Raw genomic sequence first — 8096 nt, forward strand, 5'->3', positions numbered from 1 at the left:
AAAGCGCAGCAGGTCCTGAAGAAGGGCTTAAGCCCGAAACGTCGATTCTCCTGCTCCCTGGATGCTGCCTGACCTGCTGCGCTGTTCCAGCAACACATTTTCAGCTCTGATCTCCAGCATCTGCAGACCTCACTTTCTCCCCGTTAAAAATAATCTGCTTAAGTAAAGCCAATCCAGAGTTTAGCACTTTAACATTATGTAATTAATACTTATCAGTTTGTTTGACAGAGAAATACATCATGGGATTAAAAACAGGGAGATGACAATGACTTAATGCTCAGACCTACTTTGCAAGGCTGAGAGACATCTATTTGGTTGCAGATGCAACTTCCAAAGTCAAGTAAGACAGAGATGGTATACTCCCCAGCTTGTTAGCCTTTATCAATGAATCGTGACCTTGTATTGGTGCATTTAAAAAGTCTAGCAATTGACTAAATGTAATCTTTGTCTTAGAAGTGAAGGGGACGGTTTTGGGAGGGAGTCACCAATTGGCACTGGGGACATCAAAATGTGACACCCTCCCCACCCACAGAGCCCACAGAGTTCAAACTTGCCAGACCAAATGTTGAGCACAGACTCTCTCCTGCCATGCCTCAAATCAGTGTGGCAGTGGGATGTGATCCTTAATTGCTCAGTTATGGGCCAAAAACTGGCAGCCCAGCTTTGCCTCCCAGTGTTAGTCATAACATTTATGGTAGGGAAGCTGTGCCAGAATAGGGCACACAACCAATAGCACCGTGCCTATTTTACAGATCTATATGCTTTGCTGCTCTGAGGTGGCTTTTAAAAATTAAGCCACTGTTTCCTGTGATGGGAAGGAACATAATTGCTGGCCTTCAGTATACAATAATCATCAAGGAATCCAATAGCAAATTCAGAAGAAATTTCTTCACTCAAAATATGATCCAAATGTGAAACCCTCCGCCATCACGCATTCTATCAATTGTACATATCCATCCCATAAAACAAATCAGCACTAATTCAGTTGTGGAAGACATAAGACTTCTGGGTGCAGGATTTTAAAACATAATAATGTAAATATTATTTACTTAGAATTTTAATCATTCTAGCCCTCTCAAACTGAAATTAGATTGAAGTCATTAGTGAGAAACAAATACAATTTTACAGCACAAATATTGCAGCACAATAAGAGAGCAAAACTAAAACAGATATTTATTTTTTCAATTAATTCATAATGTTTTTCCATAATTTCCAAAACTCCATGAACCATAATTCATAACGGTTTTCTTTAAGAAATATGCCTGCTTTGAAATTCTTCTGTAGCAATTTAAAAAAAGATCAGTTTTCTATCTTAGCCAAAACTTGGTGGTTGGCAACAGAATTTGTGTTGTTGAGAGTTCTCTCAGACATGTCCCACATAAGACATCCTCTGTACGCATTTTATCTTTATGTGATGTAAGGCATATGATTCAACTAAGTTTAACATCATTTGGACAAAGTGGCATTTGGGTTTTGATCTGTGTGTCTAAAGAGGTTTGATGATTAACCTGTAAGTTCTTCTGTAACCATGGTGATTTGTCTTAAGGAAAACAATTTGAGCAGACAGTTCAGGGACGTTACTGGGAATTTGTTTGCATTGAGACAGTTTTTACAAGTGAACAAAATAAACAGTTATGCATTAGATTTTCAGTTTAGGAGGTCAGAGATTGATGAAATAAATACCCGTAGCTGAAAAAAAAACTTTTGGGTTTCACTTTGGCAGGTTTGCAGAAATCTTGGCTGAAGCTGAAGTGCAAAATTCCTGAGAAAGGGAATAGTATGCTTTCCTTTATTGGACAGAGCATTGAGTATAAGAATTGGGAGGTCATGTTGTGGCTGTCCAGGCCACTGGTTAGGCCACTTTTGTAATATCGTGTGCAATTCTGGTCTCCCTCCTATCAGATGGATGTTGTGAAACTTGAAAGGGTTCAGAACAGATTCACAAAGGATGTTGCCAAGGTTAGAAAATTTGAGCTACAGGGAGAGGTTGAATAGGCTGTGGTTGTTTTCCACAGAGCATCATAAGTTGAGGGATGACCATATGGAGGTTTATAAAATCATGAGGGATTGGATAGGGTAAATAGACAAGGTTTTTTCCCTGGGGTGGGGGTGTCCAGAACTAGAGGGCATAGGTTTAGGGTGAGGGGAAAAATTTAAAAGGGACCTAAGGGGCAACTTTTTCACGCAGAGAATGGGTGTGTGTTTGGAATGAGCCGCCCAAAGAATTGATGGAGGCTGATACAATTACAACCTTTAAAAAGCATCTGGATGGGTATTTGAATAGGAAGGGTTTAGAGGGATATGGGCCAAGTGCTGGCAAATGTAACTAGATTAGGTTAGCACATCTGGTCAGCATGGATGAGTTGCACTGAAGGGTGTGTTCTATGCTGTACATCTCTCTGATTCTATGACTCTATAGTTGAGAACTGTTAAGATTAGGTCCCCTCAGTGCAATTAAAAAATTCCAGATTATAAATCTTTGGTTAAACCTGAAATGGTTATTTGAAGCTGAGCGAGTCTGTGCTCAGTTGTATGAAGGCTCAAGGAAAAAGCTATCAGATTGTTAGGACTAAAATGTTAAGCCACAGTTAAATCAACCTGTGTGTGTGATAAGGAAGATAATTTTGTTTCTGTGTGAGAACTGTAAAGGCAGGCTGTTATAATTAATGGGACTGTATTTTGCCATATGCTTCAAAATCTTTTAAGTTGTGTGATATGTAAATAGCTTGTTATTCCGCTTTATCTTCCTTTCTTTTGCTTTATGTTTAAAACCAATACCGCAGCATTGTGTGCTTGTGTTTCAGTGGACGATTACCTTGTTAAAACCAAAATAAAAGGATCTATTAAGTCAGATTTCCAGCTGGGATCTGACTTGCCCAGTAATAACATCAATTGGGATCATAACATTTCTGATAAATATCCCAAATGATACCTGCTGGCATCATCTATTCTCTGTAAATACAGGTTAGTTAATATTAGTAAGGTGGTTATTATAGGTTTCAATAAATGTTAAAAAGAAAGTAGAACAGAGATATTACTCTCAAAATTCTTTATTTCCACTAATGCTCTACTTAAATAGAAGCCATCAATAAGCTACACTCTATCCAAGACCAATAAAAAACTTCGATACTTTATTCCATGACTCCATCACTGTCCTCTGTAGCTCATATTGGTCGAATCTGATATCGCACATTCTCAAAGTTCTATTTGACTTTTAGCCAAATTTCAAACTTAAATTTGTAGTCACCACAAAGACTAATTTCATCCCTCTAACATTACCTGCTTTCACTAATTCTGAAAAAAATCCATACTTTGTCATTTCCAACATTATCGCGATTTGTTCACGTGATTTTTAAATTTGTTCATGGGCCATAGCCATCACTGGCTAAACCAGTATTTATTACTCACTTTAGGCCTGGGGTTTGTAATGAGCAACTTTTTTAAACCCAATCATGCGATGGGGGGAGGGGAAGTTGGCATAACCACAGTGTTGCTAAGAGTGCCAGATATTTGACCCAGCCACAGTAAAGAAACTGATTTGGTTTCAAGCCAAGATGATGTCTGGAGGAGAATTTGCATGTTATGGTGTTTCCATTTTTCTACTGCCCTTGCCCTTCTAGGTGGTCACGTTTGCAGACTTGGAAGATGGTTTTGAGATTTGATGAATGACTGCAGTGAATCTTGTAGCTGATACGCAATCCTACCAAACAAGTGGGCTGCTTTAATCTGGATGATGTCAAGTTTCTTGAATGTTGTTGGAGCTGCAGTCATTCAAACAATGGAGAGTATGTCATCACACTCCTGATCTGTGCCTCGCAGATAATATTCAGGGTTTGACATTCTGGATGTGAGCTACTTGCTACAGAGTTTCCAGCTCCTGAACTGCTTTTGTACTAATGTATTTATATCTGTCCTCCTGTTCAGGTTCTGGTCAATGGTAATCCCGAGGATGTTGTTAGTGGAGGATTTAGCGTTAGTAATTCCATTGAATATCAAGGTGCAATGGCTGTATTCTCTTTTTGGAGATAGTCATTGGCTGTCACTTGAGTGGCATGATTGTTATTTGCTACCTACCAACCCAAGTCTGGCTGTTGTCCATGTCTTGCTGTATTTGAACACAGACTGTTTTCGTAATGAGGTGTCATGAATAGTGCTGAACATTGCACAACCAGTGAACATTCTAATTTCAAACTTATGACGGAGGGAAAGTCATTTATCAAACAGCTGAAGATGGTTGTGCCCAGAACACTACCCTGACAAACTACTGCAGAGATGTTCTGGAGCTCAGTGATTGATATCTAACAACCACAACCTATTTTCCTTTGTGTTACACTTTTCACTTACAACAAATACCAAGCACATTTTTCACTTTGGTTGGTTCTTTCACCAGTCCTAGTGAAAACCTTTGTATCCTTGGAGACTACGGCATATAATTTGAAGGGAAAGACCAGGTGGGTGTGTTCACTGGTATTTGCTGCCCATGTGCTTCTAGATGGTAGATGTCATGGTTTCAAAAATATTGTCAATGGACCCTTGGGAATTGCTCCAGTGCTGTACATGTAAACCACTGCATTATTTTTAATCAGTATTGTATTCACATTTCTCCTTTATACTGGGGGTCAGTAAACTGGATGGCTGGTTTGCAGTGCAGAATTCTACCAGAAGTGTGGGTTCAATTCCTGAACTGGCTGAGCTCACCATTAAGGTCCTAACTTCTCATCCTCACTCGAGCTATGGTGACCCTCAGGTTAAACCATCATCAGTCATCTCTCTCTGGGAGAGCAGCTCTATGGGATTATGATGACTTTCCCTCTTTTGTACTGCATCAATTAATTTCACTTGTGTGATCCTTAGCATTTAGTAAAACAGAAGATAGAAAAGTATGATTTCTAATAAAGTACAATAGATGTGATAATAGCAGCTTTTTATGTCATCATGAGATAACCAAAGTTATTTTTACAGCAGAAGTTGGTTATGCAAGTTATGCTTTTCCTGTTATTTATATTGTCAAGTGTAAGCTAATTGTGAGAGAGTCCAGTAAAGGACTATCTTATGGTGATAAGAAGATGGAGCCATAGAGGAAGGACGCTGGCTGAACATACCAGCTGAAATTGCCAGGGCAACAGGGACCATTATAACTAAAACCGAGACAGACAGAGAGCTATTTCAGGGCATGTCTGTGAGATGGGGATTTGCCACAATGTCCTTATCTACAGCAGTTGGCCTCGATAATGGCGACTCAGGTTTATATGAACGGTTTCTTCCTGGCCTGTCAAGACAGAGATCACATCCGTAGTTGATATACATCTGGAGACAACCTCTACTGAGAGCAGGATATGACAATGTTGGGGTGGTCCCACATGGCTAAAATTGGGTTAATAACCCAATCAAATAATCCGATTTAAGTATTGCTTTAAATGCCAAAGGCCAGTGTCAGGCAACCTCGAACATGTAATTTGTGCTAGCTGGGGCACAGGATTGATCGGATCCAGGACTGATAATCTAAAATATTTTATCTATTTCTGGCAACATTAAAACCCCTATAACTGGCTATTAATTATTAATATATTGTTCATATTTGGGACTACAATGTCCCCTATTAAAAAGTTGTTATTTGTGACTTTTCCCTCAATTTAAAATCTTTCACTGCAAACTTATGTGATTTTACTTAACAGGGTTCAGCTACAGTAATCTGGTGAATTACTACAAAGATGTGGCAGAAGTTTCATCAAACGCTGACAGCTGAAATGGACCCTAGCCCAAATAAATCCTAAGTAACCAGTATTTCAGACATTGTATTTTAATAAATATTACACATTTGGAAAAATCACAGTTGTGTGTGCAATTGCAATATCCAGGGTAAAACATAACTATTATTTAGGGCTGCATTGTTTCTGCATTCTTGGGGCTGCCACTGTATGGCAATGGTAGAGATAGTGAATGTTTAAGGTTATGGATGGGATGGCAACCAAATGGGTGCTTTGTCACAGGTGATGGGTAGCTTCTGGACTCTGCACTCACCCAGAGAAGTGGAGCACATTTCATTAATCGCCTGATGTGCCTTCTCAATGCTGGACAGACTCTGGGAGGAGTCAGGGTTTGAGTACTCATCATAGAATTCAAAGTTTCACCAAATTCATCTAGTTGGTCCGGTTTGTTTTGGATCAATTTGCAACCCCCAGACTGTAAACTGTAAGGAAACCAGAGATATTAACGCCATTGACTTTTAAGGGGAGCAGGTTAGATTCTCTCGTCAGAGCTTGACGTTGTCTGGCACTTCTGAGGCATGAATGTTACTTCCACTTGTCAGCAAAGCCTGAAAATTGCCCTGTTTTGCTGCATGCAGGCATGGTTCTTTACCTGATAAAAAGTTAGAGCAGAAGTAGGCGTTTCACCTCTGCTCCACCATGAGTAGTACGTAGAACAATCATCAAACATCCCATGCTGACCGGTTATTCCACTTGGATCTTGAATGTTGTGACAAATAAAGGACAGACAGCCAAATTAGAATCTAATTCAACTTCCTCTTTATTAGCAAGTTTTTAGTTCTTAAAAAGCAAACAATAAATATTATCTGCTTCACTAGAGTCTAGATACTATCCATGATGAACTGGCCTTGTTCACTTTGACAAGTTGTAGTCTTCTGAGCTCTGGCCTCAGGGTCTCCTCTTTACAACAGTCAGTCTTGAATTGTTGCTGTTAACGTCTTATTTTACATGTGTTTATCCCAGTTTTCCACATTCTTCGACATCCTGCCCCTTGTAGAATACCCTCATAATTCTGAACTAATTTGACCAAGACTCATAAACAGCAGACATTTGTGACCATGTTTCCTCTTTATCAGAATTATTTTATTCCGTTTTGCAACCACAGAGGTTGAATAACCTTTAGCGCCAGCCATTTGCTTAGTCAGTAGTCTGGCTTTACTTCTTACACAGCAAGCTAGTCTGATCTGTAAATTAAGTTAGCATAATTTCCCATCATGCATATTAGGCTTCAACTCTGTCAGACATAGGACAACAATTATCCATAAGATCACACCCACTTCTAAACTTAAGAAGAAGGGAGGATTATTGATGCAGCTGCTGGACATGGTTGGGATGTTTAGGAGAAAATGAGGACTGCAGACCTATCGCCATCAGCCCCCACCTGCATTTACCTTCTTCTGCCTTCCCAGCTACCTCACCTAACCCTCCCTATTTGTCCCTTAGCTCTCTCCACACACCCCTCCCCAAACCTTCTTGATGAAGGGCTTATGTCCGAAATATCGATTTGCTTGCTCCTCGGATGCTGCCTAACCTGCTGTGCTTTTCCAGCACCACATTTTTCAACTCTGAGATGATGTGCTCTGGTTCTGGATTGCCCAGAAATAAGGGGCACCAATTTAAGACTGAGACAAAGAGGAATTTCCTCTTTCAGTGGATTCAGAATCTTTGGAACTTCTTTACACACAGAGCTGTGGAGGCTGAGATTGATAGTCTATACAGAAACCAAGGATTGTGGGGAAAAATGCAGGAATGTAAACGTAAGGAATGCCAGATAAGCCTGATCCTATTAACTGGCAGAGCACAATTAAGGGCTGAACAGCCTACTCCTACTCCTATCCCTTATGATCTCATGGCCACAAAACTTCAACAATCTTCCTTTGTGCGAGGTGTAACTCTAACCAGCAGAGAAATTTCAGTTTTACTATGCGTTCTTGCTATCACACTCTGTTAAATGCTGCCTTGATGTCACATCAAGTGACTTTTATCTCATCTCTGGCATTCAGATGTTTTGTCAATGTTTGGACCAAGGCTGCATTGAGATTTGGAGCTCAGTGATTTGACAAAACCGAAACTGAACATTGACAATGCTATCAATAGCCGACTTGTCAATGATATCTTTCATCACTTGCTGATAATTTTGAGTAAACTGATGGAGAGCTATCTGGTAAGATTAGATTTGCCCTGCTTTCTTTGGAAAGAACATGGCTGGTCAACATTGCATATTGCTATTTGTTGCCATTGTAGTATCTGTACTGCAACAGTTTATCTAGAATAACACTTACTTCTGGAACTCAACTCTTTAGCACTACAGCAGGGATTTTATCATGG

Source organism: Chiloscyllium plagiosum, chromosome 5 (assembly GCF_004010195.1).
Source record: "Chiloscyllium plagiosum isolate BGI_BamShark_2017 chromosome 5, ASM401019v2, whole genome shotgun sequence".
NCBI classification, from domain to species: domain Eukaryota; kingdom Metazoa; phylum Chordata; class Chondrichthyes; order Orectolobiformes; family Hemiscylliidae; genus Chiloscyllium; species Chiloscyllium plagiosum.